This window comes from Lissotriton helveticus, chromosome 4_1 (genome assembly GCF_964261635.1).
Source record: "Lissotriton helveticus chromosome 4_1, aLisHel1.1, whole genome shotgun sequence".
Taxonomy (NCBI): domain Eukaryota; kingdom Metazoa; phylum Chordata; class Amphibia; order Caudata; family Salamandridae; genus Lissotriton; species Lissotriton helveticus.
The window spans coordinates 192,627,665-192,645,358 of record NC_136063.1 but is presented as its reverse complement, the minus strand read 5'-3'; positions in this window follow the sequence as shown (position 1 = coordinate 192,645,358).

Sequence of the window (17,694 nt, the reverse complement as noted above, 5' to 3'; positions counted from 1 at the left end):
TTCTTAAAAACATCACAACCTGTGTACTTGTTGTGCAGAAAAAGCAGATAATGTGTGACGGACAGGTCGATAAGTAATAGCATATAATCTACTTTTTTTAATCCCTAGGTGGCACGTTGTCACTATTTTTTGGTTTGCTTAAACATGTACTAATCCATATTAAATAAGTAATGTATAAAGAGTGATTTTATGTTAGGATATCCGACCAATTGAACTGGAATCTACATATTGAGAAAATGGCCCTAAACCACAGACGTGTCCTGGGTGTTATCGGTAGGGAGCACAGAGCCTCATTATCCAGACCCATAGCTCCTGCACTGGAGATATATTCCGCAAAAGCTATAAACAGTGCACTAGATGGAGCGGAGCTTTGGGGTCTCAATAATGTTGATTCCCTTGTTATGGCCGAAAATAAGTTCTTTAGGGAGCTTCTGTCTTTACCCTGGGGCACCCCGAACAAACCCCTTCAATATGACCTTGGTCGCAGATCTATTAAAGATCTTGTCATCTTGCGACCGCTTCTCTATTGGGCCCGCCTGTGGCGTACACCTGAGCTAGCTAGCTACGCAGAGGGCCTTAGAGAAGTTGTGAATATGCAGGGGTTGCATAAAATTGTATGGCTTACAAAGGTTAAGAAGCTGTTAATGGCTATTGGTATTAATGTTGCGTGGGAGACCGGTGAATCGGTTTCAAAACTGGAGGTAAAGCGAGCCTATTGGTCGTGGGTTGATGCCCAAGAATCCAGAGCTGCTAACTTGGGTAGACTCACAGATGAGTTTCGTCTGCACAAGACAGTACACTCTCTTGAACCGTATATGGATTTCATTGGAAAACCCAAAGACAGGGCCCTATACATCCAGTTTAGATTGGGAACCTTACCGGTACGGGAACGTACTTTTAAGTGGAAACCCCCCAATCAAACACCTGCCACCTGCCCGTTTTGTAACGATGTTCTTGAAACCATACCGCACTTTTTTTTTGTGTGTAGCACCTACAATAAACCAAGATCAAAATGGTTAAAACCCGTCTGTCGGCAGCTTGAGACTGGGAGTCATGTCTCTGCCCTAAGAATTCTTCAGACAGATCCTAGTACTGTACTGGTTTGTGGGGTCGCCACATTTCTCAGTTGGGCATGGGTGATTAGACTCAAAGTTCTAAGATAAAATTTTACAAGGCTGTTGTCTTTTTTAATTATGACCAAAGCTGTAAAATGGTTTACTTTTTTTTTATCTTTGTCTTTTTTAATTATTTATGAAGTGTTCTTAAAAAATATGTATTGTATTTTAGCTGTTTTGTGCTTTTTAAGATATTTTTAATATCGAAATAAAGCTTTGTTGTTGATTTTATGTTACTATTGATCATAGTCTGTGCTTCTCATGTTAAAGTTGACCATAGTATGTACATGTTGAGTTAGCCATATTTAATGCAGGCCTTAGTTTGACAATTTATGCTAAAGTTTAAAATTGCGGTAGTTTAAACAATGACTAGTGAGACTTTTTAGTTTTCAGAAAAATATTATTATGGTTAGTTTCACTTTAGTGAAAAATGGGTTTCATGCCCCTGTGCCCAGGAGCATCTGGCCCTTCCAGTAGGAGATACCTTCTGCTTTGAAGTTCTCAAATTTGCAGGCCACAAAAAATTGTGGTTTTTTTTAATTTGTATTTAAAAATGCTACAGAATCTTTGTAGGTATTTAACCTGGACAATTCTAATGACACATGCCCTTTCAGCATAGTGTTACTGGATAGCTTGTCTATATTATTTCGTTATTTTTGCCATTTTCTTTATATAGGGATTTTCTTGAACTACTTTCAATCGCTTTGGCGGTTGTTCATGTCCCTTCATTGTTATGGTGCATGCAGTTTTCAGTTGATAGCCTGTTACTTTCTGAAGTCAATCTCTTTATTTTCAGATCTCCCATGTTTTTCTAAAATAGAAGGGTTTTCTGACTTTGTTGTATCTTTAGCAAAAACCTTGCAGCATTCTATGTACTTCTTTTAGAGTTCATTGTAAAAACAATAGAGAAATTAATCCTCTGATTCAATGGAGCTGAAGTGACACAACCTTTCACATTTCAGGGTTTAAATTGATCACTTTTGGTCTAATAATTTAAGCGTCTGCTTTCCTATTGAGTGTCATAATATTGGTAATTAGATTTTTACTTTCATATTCTTCTGTCTTCAATATCTCATTTATTATTTCAAGTACCGGCTCAGCATTGTTCTCCATACAGTTTGGTTGGATATTAAATTCACATTATAACTTCTGAGTCAATGCTGTTTTGTTCCTAGTTTTCAAATTACAGAACAGCACTGGAAACGCACTTGGCTACCCAGTTTTTGGGAGATGTCAGGGGCGGCTCCTCAGTTTGAGCGGAGGAGTAGAACTCCAATGTAATGCGGAGAGAAAAATAAAATGGTATTAAATGTATTTAATTACCATTTTATTTTTCTTCACCCATCCCGAACTGAAACAGGGTGGTTCTGCTGCTGAATTACAGCTGCAGAGGTAACAGGGCACTTTCAGTTTAAAGTGCACGTTTTTTTGACCGGCCATCTTGCGACGACCAGCCACACATTTGCACTTTAAACCTCTCTGACCCAGCTGTCTTAAGACAGCTGGGCTAGAGCAAGCCAAAGCCTCCACAGCACTGTGGGATGCAGAGTGAGGCCAATCCTAGCACTGCTCTCATGCTGGGAAAAACAGCACCAGGATTGGTGAAGGGAGTTTGGAGTCTGCCTGCCTCAAGGAGAGAAGACCATCGAGGAGGAGGACGTCGCGTCATGCTCACAGGTAAGTTGTTTTACTTTAGTTCATTTTTTTTTAAATGTCCCACCTGCCCAACCACCCTCGGGACATACCAGCCACCACTGGTAGCTGTCTGCCTACCCTTTTTACCAGAATAAATTCAGCATTATTGGGTTCATGCTGTCATATAGGCCTTATGTTAGTCTGCATGTATTGTTGTCTCCTTTAGTAATCACTTTGCTGAACAATTTTCATGCTCTTCCCGCTAACAATGTCGGTAAGGCACTTTTGAATTCAATTCCAGTCACAGGTCAGTCGTAAATGCATTTCAATTACTGCAATTGTTACAAAATTAGGCCTATGGTTTTCTTTGCTTACACTTATTGTGCCTCTCTCTTCAAATTTGTTTACCATGTATTTGGTACAGCACTTAATACTGTGTACAAAATACGAGACACACTTCAAAGCTTTTCCTACTTTATATGTGTGCTGCACAAGGCAGCACACATGCAAAGTCACAATATAAAGAAGAAATAAAAACATTTCTCCTTCTACATCCTGCTTTACAGCGGTGTTAATTTTTGGGGCTAAACCCTGTCTACTAATGTTACTAGATAGAGTTTAAAGTCAATAAGCATGGGTGGTTGCGTGAGAGCACCCATGTACCACCCATTTAACGCCCCCTTGATGCAAAGTAATTCAAAGCAGCGTTTTGCACTGCTTTGCATTACTTTTCAATGGAAACCAACGCTAGAACCAATTAGCATTGGTTTGTTAGTCCCCAAAACAGGTTTGCAGTCGGGTTAGCGTTACAAAAGTAACACTAACCGAGGCTAAACCTTTGTGAATCTGGTAGAGACGGGAGGCAACCAACCCAATGTACAAGAAATGGCAAGATTCACTTCCAATGTGTAGGAAATATCCACTTCTGGCCCCTGCTTGAATAGCAAGGGCCATTCATTTTTGAAATGCAGCAGACACAAGGCAGCCCTGGACCCTTGTGCCACTGCACCAGCAGCCCTACTGATATCTATGCCTCTATTTTGTTTCTGTGACTGCTCACTCTTCCTTGGAACGTCAACAGCTACAAATCGCACAGGCCTTTTGCGGCGAATAGTAAATAGAACAGAGCAACATATTTTATTTCCTTAAGGGATAGTGTGGTATCCTCATATAGGGTGTGTTAAGTTGCACATTAATTTATTAAATCACCTTAAAATCATAATAAATATGGAGTGAGAGGAGTTCCTTGAATCCCCAAACCACCCACAATCTACCCCCCTCTCGGCAAAATCGAATGGTCTCTGAGCAATAGCGACTTGTTTTATATCAGAGAAGTTCACTACAATTACGGTTACTAATCGACTTTTCTCCCAGTTCTGTCACTCAGCTGTTTCAGACTGTTCCCCAGAACATGAAAGCACCAGTTTACGGGACACTGCACTTCACTGGGGTGTATGTATTAGTATATCTTTGTCGCTGGTTCTGGATATTGATTCAAGTGGTATGGCTAGGGATATGTTGTCTTAATATTTCATACATTATACTTGCATTGGCATCAGAGCTTGTTGTTATCTGCCTTTGAATTGCTTTAATAACTTCCTTGCCCCTTCACAAAAGGACAGTAATGATACTTTACTGCTGTAGAATAAATAACTTATTTGAGACTTTAGGGGAATTAGCTAATGTGAGTTTTTTATACCTTCGGATATATGTCAAAGGAATATAAATGGGTAACACAGCTGGGTGTGTACAACATTACACTCTGGAATAGAGCCCCCTCCCTTCGCAGCATTTAATCTCTGATAAAGGCATTGAGGATTCATCCTGAAATCCAACACAATGGTCCTCATTCTGAGCCCTGCAGGAATCATGATTTGTGAGAAAAGAAGTATTTGTGCAATAATTGGGATTCCAAGATTTAAAGTAAACAAAGAACATCAGAAAATTAATTCCCTGGCAAAGTTTGCCTGGTGAAAACTGGTCTAAAAGACGCAATGCAGTGCTTACTACTCAGGTTTCAAGTCTTTATTTCGATTAGATAAATCATAAAAGACACATTATAATACATTTATAAAAACAGTAAGTAAAAAAAAAAAAAAAACCTTTTTTTACAGGGAGAAAATACAAAACATTAGTAAACAAGGGCTACATACAAATAAAGCAAGCCAAGTAAACCAAACGGTGATAATCCTTAAAAGAGTTGATTATAAGGAAGTAAAAAAAAAATATTAAACATCTAAGGTGAGAAACCTGATTAAAACAAAAAGGTTAATAATTTCATAGCGAACCATGACAATCAATAGGACACCATTTCATACATTAGGTGCAAAAGTGCAAACAGTACAATCGGATGTTTATGCAGTAAACTGCTTGTAACTGGGGGCTGGCCAAAGTTGGAATATGGTTGAATGGGTCTTTGCCTATGAGGATAAAAATTCAATAGGCCCAGTGTTTGGACATCCCCCTGTCTAGCAAACCTAGCTTCTCTTCGAATGGTATCTACCACCCATGGGTCCTTAAACGAGATCAAGATACAGTCTCCCTCCAAATCCTTAGTGCCATGGCCCACCCAGTCCACTCTCCTTACAAATAAAATTTCAGTGGGTGAGGAGGGGGGTAGGGGTCGGTTTTTATTTAACCAGAAAATTACTTTATTACGGAGGTCCCCATACGACTCCTTACTGCCAGGTTTTAATGGAGCAACACCTGTTAAAACTATTGTATATCGTGTTGCTTCGACCGGAAGATCGGCGCGGGGAGTGGTAAATCTTCTATGCCTCCCCACCCTTTGGTTAGTGTTACTGCGCTGGCCAGTTATATCTCCGTGTAGTGGGAGACGGGGGGGCAGGATTGGGTTTTACTTGTAGGGGTGGCCTAGTACTTTGAGGCCTAGAAGAATTGTGTTTATCAGTAACCTTCATATTAGGTGCCTGTATTAGGGTACTCGCGGATGACTTAGAGGATGTAGCTTTTGGCTTCCCACCCCCTATAGTCATATTGGTGTCTAACCCTGGTGTTTTATTATGGGCAAGGATGGCCACAGGGTTATTACTTGTGCCTAAGATCTTCGGGGCTGTTTGTGTTTTGCTAACTCCTATATGACTAGTGCCAGTTAGTTTTTGTAACATGGCCTGGTTTGAGTTAACTACTGCCTCCATGCTGTCTATTTTCGAGGTCATTAACCTTGTCCGCTCCAGGACGGGTAGTAATAAGGTTTTAAACATGGCCTCCATTTTTACTAAAAGGATTTCATCACTGTTAAGGCACATAGGGCAGGGGTTCGAAGAGCCCAAGGTGGTGAGGGAGGGGCACAACACGTTAGAAAATACAGGGGGAATTTGTGTGTCTAAAAGATGCTCAGGGCCCAGGCTCACTTTGTCTGTAATATCTTTTGTTTTTGGGATCTTACGTTCTCTCCCCCCCGAAAGTCTTGAGTCTTGTTTTCTCTTTCTAGAAGTACCGTCTATGCTTGGGGGATCTATGGTTGCAACGATGTTAGAGACGTTAAGGGGTAAGTAACCAGATATCTGACTAGGTTCAAGTCCCCCGCTAGTCTGTAGGTCATCCCCCTGGCTAGCTTGTGAGTCATCTATGCTGTACGCATCTTCCTCCAAAATACGAACAGTTGGGCTCTCCCCCATGCTTTCCAAATGGACGATGGCATCCGTGGAAGAAGTTTGGACACAATTAAAAGCGGCATGTGCTACGGGGCTGGTGGTGGTGGCTAATCCACCCAGCGATGATCGCTTACCACTAATAAGGTCAAGCGAGAGTCTTTTTTCAACCATGGCAATTTCCTTCTCCAATATCCCCGTGGCCCGTGTAATGAAAGCGTCAAGTGGGCCTGAAACGACTCCCTTAGTAGTTTGGATTTGAACTGTGCGTTCTTTACCTGACCTTAAGGGCATTGTGGGATGTAGGTGGAATACAAATCCACACAGTTACTTTTAGTCCGTCCCCACAGTACCAAGAAGCAAGAGATTGTAAGGTAAGGAGGACCGCCTACCTTAGGTGCTTCCAAACGGCCAGGGGGGGTGAGCCCAGGCCGGACTCTGCCGTACTCGAACGGCCTCAAACGGCCCGCTCTTTGCCCGGTCTTCGCCCCGGTCGCTCCCGCACGCTCCCGCGCAGCGGATGCTCCGCCCTGTAAAATAGGGCAGGGCAGGGGGCGTTGCCGGCAGGGAGAGCGGCCACAGGTGTAGCACGCAGGGACTCCTAGACAATGGAGTCCCTGCTAGGCTGCTCGCAGCCCTGCCGGTGAACAAGGAAGTTTTGGGGTATAGGGCTCCCCTTCAGCGCCCCACAGGGTGTCCTTAGGCGCAGCGGGACCCGCGCAGCTGGGTCCGGCAAGTCGTTAATGGTGAATCCGGTGTCAGGCAAAAAGTCGCGTGAGCCTCCAGCAATGCTCAGCAATCCGATGAGGCTTACTACTCAAGGGGCTCTCTTGGCTATGGTCTTAAAAAATTTCTTTCAAAAGAATGAAAAATGTAATTTATTGTTAAAATATAATAAAGAGATAGAGTTTTTATGTGAAAGGGATTGGGGATTCCATATGTTTGGCCGTAGTACCCAGAAGAGGCGGCTACTTTGGAATTTGAAATTAAACATTCTGATATTTAGAAGCAGTTATCTCTTCGTAATCCCGCGAGGAAGAGTGAATTGAAATTTTAGAGCAAAGGAAGTGTAGTGCAAGGTAATGCAAGCAATGCAAAATAATGCATAAAGATTTACATTGGATACAATCAGTTACTGATCTTTGGGAAAAAGCAATGTGATATATTTTTCTGGAATCTACGACATAATATCGACAGACAGAAAATCGACATACAAAAATATCGACACACAAATATCAAAATCAAAAATATCGGAGTTATATCTTCATAAAGGTAAGTACAAAAATATCGAAAATATAATATCGTAGTACAAAAATATCGTAATCAAAAATATCGTTTTTTTTAAATGTATTAATAATAATGTAAACATAATTTAAAAATACATATAACTTTTGAAATATTAAATAAAAACATTAAAACATATCTTCAAAATTATAACTAATACATATAAATTTAAAATAAATTAATAACTCTACATATAAATTAATATATATACTTACTCCACATATTGCAACAGTAGGAAAAGCGTTGGATAGCGTAGGGGTAAAAATTACTATTCCCACTCCAGCGGGTGCAACAGTAGGGAAAGCGTTGGATAGCGTAGGGGTAAAAATTACTATTCCCACTCCAGCGGGTGCAACAGTAGGGAAAGCGTTGGATAGCGTAGGGGTAAAAATGAGTATTCCCACTCCAAAGGGTGCAACAGTAGGGAAAGCGTTGGATAGCGTAGAGGTAAAAATTACTATTCCCACTCCAGAGGGTGCAACAGTAGGGAAAGCATTGGATAGCGTAGGGGTTTAAATTACTATTCCCACTCCAGAGGGTGCAACAGTAGTGAAAGCGTTGGATAGTGTAGGGGTAAAAATTACTATTCCCACTCCAAAGGGTGCAACAGTAGGGAAAGCGTTGGATAGCGTGGGGGTAAAAATTACTATTCCCACTCCAGAGGGTGCAACAGAAGGGAAAGCATTGGATAGCGTAGGGGTAAAAATTACTATTCCCACTCCAAAGGGTGCAACAGTAGGGATAGCGTTGGATTGCGTAGGGGTTAAAATTACTATTCCCACTCCAAAGGGTGCAACAGTAGGGAAAGCGTTGGATAGCGTGGGGGCACAAATTACTATTCCCACTCCAGAGGGTGCAACAGTAGGGAAAGCGTTGGATAGCGTAGGGGTGAAAATTACTATTTCCACTCCAAAGGGTGCAACAGTAGGGAAAGCGTTGGATAGCGTAGGGGTAAAAAGGACTATTCCCACTCCAGAGAGTGCAGCAGTAGGGAAATTGTTGGATTGCGTAGGGGTAAAAATTACTATTCCCACTCCAGAGGGTGCAACAGTAGGGAAAGCGTTGGATAGTGTAGGGGTAACAATTACTATACCCACTCCAGAGAGTGCAACAGTAGGGAAAGCGTTGGATAGCGTAGGGCTGAAAATTACTATTTCCACTCCAATGGGTGCAACAGTAGGGAAAGCGTTGGATAGCGTAGGGGTAAAAATGACTATTCCCACTCCAAAGGGTGCAACAGTAGGGATAGCGTTGGATTGTGTAGGGGTAAAAATTACTATTCCCACTCCAGAGAGTGCAGCAGTAGGGAAAGCGTTGGATTGCGTAGCGGTAAAAATTACAATTCCCACTCCAGAGGGTGCAACAGTAGGGAAAGCGTTGGATAGCGTAGTGGTAAAAATTACTATTCCCACTCCAAAGGGTGCAACAGTAGGGAAAGCGTTGGAGAGCGTAGGGGTACAAATTACTATTCCCACTCCTGAGGGTGCAACAGTAGGGAAAGCGTTGGATAGCGTAGGGGTTTAAATTACTATTCCCACTCCTGAGGGTGCAACAGTAGGGAAAGCGTTGGATAGCGTAGGGGTAAAAATTACTATTCCCACTCCAGAGGGTGCAACAGTAGGGAAAGCATTTGATAGCGTAGGGGTAAAAATTACTATTCCCACTCCAAAGGGTGCAACAGTAGGGATAGCGTTGGATTGCGTAGGGGTAAAAATTACTATTCCCACTCCAGAGAGTGCAGCAGTAGGGAAAGCGTTGGATAGCGTAGGGGTAAAAATTACTATTCCTACTCCAGAGAGTGCAACAGTAGGGAAAGCGTTGGATAGCGTAGGGGTAAAAATTACTATTCCCACTCCAGAGAGTGCAACAGTAGGGAAAGCGTTGGATAGCCTAGGGGTAAATATTACTATTTCCACTCCAAAGGGTGCAACAGTAGGGAAAGCGTTGGATAGCGTAGGGGTAAAAATTACTATTCCCACTCCAGAGGGTGCAACAGTAGGGAAAGCGTTGGATAGCGTAGTGGTAAAAATTACTATTCCCACTCCAAAGGGTGCAACAGTAGGGAAAGCGTTGGATAGTGTAGGGGTAAATATTACTATTCCCACTCCAAAGGGTGCAACAGTAGGGAAAGCGTTGGATAGCGTTGGGGTTTAAATTACTATTCCCACTCCAGAGGGTGCAACAGTAGGGAAAGTGTTGGATAGCATGGGGGTAAAAATTAATTCCCACACTACTCCCCCTTTAACACTCAACACACTACACATACAAAAAATACCCAATTAATGTTAATTTCAATTAATCAATTAATAACAATTAATAATATTAAATTGATGTAATTATAAATGAACTAATTATCACATATTAAATACCAACTAATTAACATTAAATACCAATAAATAAATACAATCTCTATAATTATTTACATTTAATTACACACACTCTATTGCCCTATAAACACACAACACACTACACATAAATAAATCACATAATTTAATCACGTATTAATTATTAATTACCAAATTAATTATTAATTACCAATAACACAAAATTAAATATATTAACACATTAACTCTAATTAATGTAATTAACTAATTAATATTAATTCATTACCAATTAATTAATTAACAATAACAAATGTTTAATATTTTAGCACATTAACTCTAATTAATGGAACTAACTAATTAATATTATTTAATAACCAACTAATTATAAATTAACAATAACACAAAATTAAATATATTAGCACATTAACTCTGATTAATTTAATTAACTAATTAATATTATTAATCACCAATTAATATTAATTAAAAATATTTACAAAAATATAATAATTAATTGATTATTATTAAATTACTTCCCACCCTATTCCCCTATAAACCCACAACCCCCTCTGATACTAAAACGCAAAATGTAAACAAAATTACATATTTTCAAACATACATTACAAAGCATATTTAACAAACATATAAACGACATTATAAAATACATAACACTAAACAACATTTAGATATTAGTAAATGTCGATATTATTAACATACATACCTTAAAAAACGATATTCTGTCTGTCGATATTTTACACATCGATATTCTATACCATACATACATACAAAAAACGATATTCTGTCTGTCGATATTTTACACATCAATATTCTATACCATCGAAATTAAAACTTCGATATTAATGTATATCGATATTTTAATTTCGATATTTTGTCTCACTACCATTTTTCTGATGATGAACACAACCCTGACTACAGCATTTCGGGTCCTTTGTGTGCCCCCAAAATATATTTAGGGAGTCCTCCATAGAGGGCATTACAGTGGTGTAGGTGGTCACTCAATCTCATGCCCAGTAAAACAGTCCAATTTGTATTAGAAAAGGGAAAAGTAGTGATTTGGTGAAAATAGTTGCACTAGTAACCACTTCATTGAGTTTAGGTTTTATGGTACCTTATTTGTTAAAGACAAATCCCAGCCTTTTTTCCTTCAAACTGCAGGAGAGCAGTGAAGATCAACGCTTTTTGAAGTACATTTACTAAGGCATATCAATTTAGCCTTATTGGTAAATACTTTCAGTTGTAAGGGTTGGATGGCATCCAGTTTTCACAGACTTGAGAAAGGATCGAAGGTGAAGCCAGGTTGAATATTTGGGATAATCTATTGCAACCGTGTACAGGATTGCAACAAAACATGAAGGTTCAGCCACAGGGTAAAGAGAAGGCATAAGCCGATATTAAATAAGGCTGGGGAGAGGACTGAGCCCTGTGGAACCCCATTCTTGGCATCAATAGACCTGGACAGGTTAAGCTTAAATTTAACCTGTTGGGTTCACTGTGATAGAAAAGAGCTGAACCAGTGCTCCTAGCTGGAGAGGCTTTGTAAACAGAGGACGGATATTTTTATGAGATGTTGTGATCCATGATGTGAAATGCTCCAGTGAAACCACATAAAAAACAGGAAACTAGCTCCTGGTAAAAAAAAAAAAAAGATTGTCACCCTAAAGGCCCACCATTTCCTATCAAAGATTGACCTTGAATGGATTGGCTATAGGACGTTATTGATGAATGCATGTTGGTGGTGTGTGACAACCTTTTCCAAAAATGTACCCAAAACAGGCAAATTAATATTTCGGCAGAAGCTTGCTGGACCTGCAAAACATAAAATGTTCTCCAAGGTGGTCATTCATCCTTCCCATCAGACACTGTACCTTCTAATATCAAGAGGTTGCTCAAAGATAAGATACATGAAGCAAACAAAAATGTAAATTGTTAAATAAACCAGGCTTGAGCTGGGTCTCCTGAAAAGACAACAGGTGCTAGCTTAAAAATTAAGGAGTTGATGTCATCCAAAGAAACTGGATTGGGATTTGTCACCAACCTGGGGATGAGGACTCTGCAAATTGTCACCCTGGAGCTGTCTGTGCCCTTCTAATGTTACAGGGTCGATCTGTTGAGGGAATCGGTACAGGAAGAAGAAAGGGTGAAACCTGAAATCAGTTCTGTGTTAAGTCGAGAAGCCTCGCTCACTTTAGGGTGACATGCTTGCTTCATAGGGTCCCCTCTTCACACTGGGATCACAAGGTGCCCAGTGTGGGCTACAACACTCCCATAGGGGAGGAGCAGGAGGTGTTTTTTTGTCATCCAAACTAAGGGGTTCCTCTATCTTATAGGAAAGAGAGGGGCAGAGTGCTAAACAAAAATGTGTGAGTTTGAAACTATCTCTTGGTGAGTGAAAGCAACCTTTATTCTGGTACCCCCAATGGATAGACTTAAAACCAAGCTAAGTGAGATAGGGATATGGATATTACCCTATATTATAATCTGGTCAACATGTTTCCGCCTATATAGACCAAGGGGTTCTTGGCATTCCTCAGGACAAAAACTATCAGCCACTCTGCTTAAAATTCGATTGAAAGGATAACAAAAACCATACTTTCACTGGTATGGAGTATAATTGGGGTACCGACATCTAGTATGGTCCACAAGATGATGTAAAGCTACAAAAAGAAACAATTCAAAACACAGAGTACAATCACAGTGATTGTACACAGTGTTTTGACAAAAAGAAACAATTTGAAACACAGTGTACAATCTCACTCGAAATGCGGTAGAAAAAGCGAAAGAGGAACAATGGTGGCGTTGGACCCTGCCTCAAAAGACAGAGAGCGGAGAAGAATCCCCTGACCCCTGGAGCGACAGTGTAGAAGAGTAGCCCTAGTGTGAAGTCGATAGCCCTCGCTGAACAGAAGGAATAGAGAAAGCAAGAGAGGAACCAGTGCCAAATCATGTACGCCAGCAGAGTTTCACATCCTGAAACGATGTCAGAGCCAGTTCTTGACCCTTGAAGAGCTGGCCCCTTTACTGGCAGGTGAGGCCTAAGCTGCCTACCAGAAACAAAACTCCAAAGGGAACTCTACCTATGAGGTGGTCAACAAAATAATATTGGATAGAACCAGACTAGATTAGGAGGCCTGTGGCCTGGGGTTAGGCAGGAGAGAGGAAAGCCTGAAGATTCCCCAAAAACCCTCTACTTTAAGTTAAAGACAGCTACCGAAAAGTGTCTAAACCCACAAAAACATAGTAAAGATGTCTAGAGCAATTTCTAGAAGTGGTAATGCCAACACTCTGTACTTACCATGGGGAAGCAAATTAGGATATAGCAACCTGGTGACTGGGTTCTTATATTATTATCCACCTCGACACATAAGATGAAATCCAAATGGAAAGGACCCTTTAAAATAAGTGAAAGAATTGGAAAAGTCTCTTATAAATTAAGGATGGGGCCCCATAAAGAATAAACGTTCCATGTAAATCTTTTTTAAACTGGCTAGGTCCACCACCAAAGTCTATGTGCACCACCCATCCTGAAAACAAAATAAATTCAACCCTAGACTAACTGCCCATAAATGAAGTACTGTCCAAGAAAGAAAAAGAGGAATTAGAAGAAGCTTACAAGGCTTCTCAGCCATATTTTTAGATATATCTGTACAAACTAACCTGACAGAGCATGCTATAACCACCCTAGAGGGGAAAGTAGTAAAATTTAAATGAGATGTTAGGAAATGCCAAATATATAACCACTATTGGCCTTCCGAAAAGCTCCGGGCAAGTCCCATTAAAAGAAGAAGATAGAGAAAAAACTGCTTTACCCATGCCTTTTGGGTTAATCCAGTTTAAGGTCCTCCCTTTCGGCTCCATGAAGCCTCTGCTACCTTTCAACGTCTGATGAATGTAGTACTCAAAAAACAGTAAGATTACTCATCAGCATACCTAGATGATATCATTAAATGTTGCCCTCTATGGAAGAAACATTGAACACACCTAACAGAAGAGTGATTTCGCAAAAGCTAATCTACATATAAATGCTAAGAAATCAAGAGCATGCCATAACAAGGTAAAATACTTAGAGTACAGCTTAGGAAAAGGGGTCATAGAACCATAGTGTTAAAAGATCAAAGCTATTACTGTAGTCCCTTTTCCTACATATAAAAAGGAAGTCAAAGCCATTTTAGGGCTTGTTGGATATTACCATAGGTTCATACCACGATACTCTACCATTGCCACCCTTTTGACTAATCTTCTAAAAAGAAAACTGTAAAGATGCTACAAACACGAGAGTTGTGGCAAGAAGAAGTTTAATAGCATCCAGATCCTTCAGTGCCAACTACCAGTGAGTGAGCTCGCCATCATTCTAAGGTGAGCTTCACTCCAACATTCTATCCAGAGCGTACCAATAGGTGGGGAAAGGGAGGGGGAACAAGGAGAGGAAAATACCACGTTACAACACACCTCCCATTATAGGGGAGAAAAAGTGAAAAGCATACAGAGATACAAATGTCCCAAAACCTGTAGGAAAAAACGAAGATGGAAGTTACACAAAATACATTACATACTGTAATCAGCTTGCCATACAGGGCATCTGCGTTGGCGTGTGCATCACTCTTCACAATGGGCTCTGGGCATGTCCCCAAAGTCACTGTTGTCAAGTGGCTTTGAGGTATGACATTAGTGCAGTGAGCCAAGTTATCCATGCTCCATAAATTTCCATCTTCCAACACCACCAAGTTATTATGAACCTTCCTAATTCTAAGGGGTTTCGAGAAGGATGAAGCTTTGGACTTGAGCAGTGTGGGTTTTTTGACTACCACCCAATCCCCTACCCTCCAATCTCTGTCAGAAGTGCCCCATTTCGCATCATAGCTGTCTTTGTATTTCATTTGATGTTCTTCTACCTTTTCTGACACAGTGTTCCTGTCTACCCAAACCGGGGATCCTCCATTCAACCAATTGGGCGTAAGTTTAGAACCAGGGTTCCTCCCCTTGAGTGAAATGAATGGGGAAACACCAGACACTGAATTAGGGGTAATGTGGTATGACCACAACATTTTCCTGATGCTTTCTTCAACCGGTTCTTGAGTCGACCTTGCCAGTTGGATAGTCTCTTTAAGCATTCTATTTGCTCTTTCAACTAACCCATTAGATTTCGGGGAGTAAAGTAGGGATTTGATGTGAACAATGGACAAATCGGTCAGGAATTCTCTCATCTCATCAGAGGTGAATTGTACCCCATTGTCTGTAATAACTTCGCTGGGAATACCTTCCTAGAAAAAATCTCTTTATGGAAATCAATCAAGGAAGTGGTGGTGATGGTGGAAACCATTCTCGTTGTTATCCAACGCGAGTGGTAATCGATGAGAACAAACATAAATCTTTGGGAAAACTGTAAGTAATTTAATGGCCCTATTATATCCATCCCAAGTTTGTCCCAAGGTTTGGAGGGTATGGAGATAGGAATGAGGGGGGCCTTGCGGACAACCTTGGATTTATCACAAGCTCCACATGCCAAACAATTCTTGACTTGGTTTTCAATTATAGAATCCATATTCAGGAACCAATAACTCTGCCGGATCTTGCTTTTAGTCAAGTTACGTCCTGGGTGACCTTCATGGCCGATTTGGATGATACGATCTCTCATTCCCACGGGGGGAACTATTTTGTTGCCTCTGCAAACCAGGTCATCTACCACTGATAATTCATCCTTCACGATCCAAAAATTCTGGATGTCTTCAGGTACCTCATTTTTGGTTGTTGGCCAACCACTGGATATAACCTCTTTTAACTTGGTAAGTGTGTGATCTTCCAACAGAGACTTTTCCCACTCGTCTTTTTTGATGGAAGGAATTTCAATTGTGAGAATGGTTTCTTCCAAAGAATCCATACTGGGATCAACATCCACCAGAGGCAATCTCGACAGGCAATCTGCTACTGAATTTTTTGAACCAGAGATATGCATCATGGAATAATTGAATCCTTGCTGCCCTAGAATCCATTTAGCAATGCGTGGTGTGGTATTTTCTAGAAGCTTAGAGGAAAATAAGGGAAGTAGGGGTTTGTGATCCGTTATCAAATGAAAAGGAATCCCCCACAGGAAAAACTTGAAATGACGAATAGCCCAATAACAGGCTAGGGCTTCTTTTTCGATCGTGGAATCATTGATCTCTGCAGCTTTCAGGGTCCTGGAGGCAAAAGCTATCACCTTTTCTTCACCATTTACTAATTGGGTTAAAGAAGCACCTAGACCCTTGTTACTGCCATCAGTTGAGAGAGTCGTCTTAGCATTGGGATCAAAAGCGTGCAAGATCGGGGCATCACAGATGGCATCTTTGACATGTTGAAATGCCTGTTGATGTTCTGAGTTCCATTCAAATTTAGATCCTAATTTGAGTAGCTCCCTGAGGGGTTGAACTTGATCAGCGAAGTTCTTAACAAATTTCGACATATACTCCACTAAGCCCAAAAAAGATTTCAATTCATCTTTATTTGCAGGAGGTGGCACCAATTTGACAGCATCCACTAAGCTCTCTTTGGGTCTAATGCCTTCACTGGATATCATATGTCCTAGATACACCACAGACTCCACTCCTACTTTACACTTCTCTTTTTGCGTCGTGAAACCAGCTTTGCTGAGCTTGGTTAACACTTTTTCCAGGATCATGTTGTGTTCATCTTCCGATGCTCCATACAAAAGTATATTGTCTTGGAAACAAATTACTTTTTCAAGACCTTGAAGAATATGTTGCATTATACGCTGAAATACAGTGGCTGCAGACGCAAGCCCGAAAGGTAGTCTTGAGAACTGAGACGCCCCAAAAGGAGTTATAAAGGACGTCAGGTGCTTTGAATCAGGATGGAGGACCACCTGGTGGTAAGCCGAGGATAGGTCTAAAACTGTGAAATATTTGGCTCCTTGAATGACTGTCAGCATTTCGTTGATGTTTGGGAGGGGATGTCTGTCCACCCATATATTCGCATTTAAATTCCTGAGATCAACACAGAGACGAATGCCTCTTCCCCCCCCTTTAGCAGCTACCTTAATGGGGGCCAACCATTCTGAGCTATCAATGCGCTCTATGATTTTATTGTTTTCCAGACTGTCCAATTATTTTTGTAGAGGTTCTCTTAATAGTAAGGGAACTGATCTAGGCTTGTGTACAACCGGTTTGCAATTGGATTTTAGTTTGATTTTATGGAGAAATCCAATAAGCTTCCCCAACTTATCTGTGAATACCTCAGGAAATGTGTCACACACCTCTTTACCCACACATGGTTTGTCAATGAGTAACACCGGTTCAGGAGCATTGGGGTCCAATTTAATACCAAGGTCTCTTTGGTGTTTCCACCCTAACAGGTTAGATCCTGATTTGGTAATATACACTTTTCCCAGAGTAGACCTGTCCTTAAAATTAATGTGCATCAATAACATGCCTACCAGGGGTATTAAATCCCGATTGTATCCACCTGGTTTAACATCAGGAGGTAGAAGATTGTAACCTTTGTGACCGGAATTGGTATGAAACGAGGCTTCATTTATAAGGGTGTAGGGAGAACATGAGTCGGCAAAGACCTCATAAGAAACATTGTCCAGAAAGATTTCACAACTAGGATAAGAATTAGAGTCATTTTCCCCAACATTCAGAACTTGGAAAATGATGTCTTCTCTCGGTTGTGGAATCAGATCTTGGACTACCATGTGAGTAGTGTTACTTT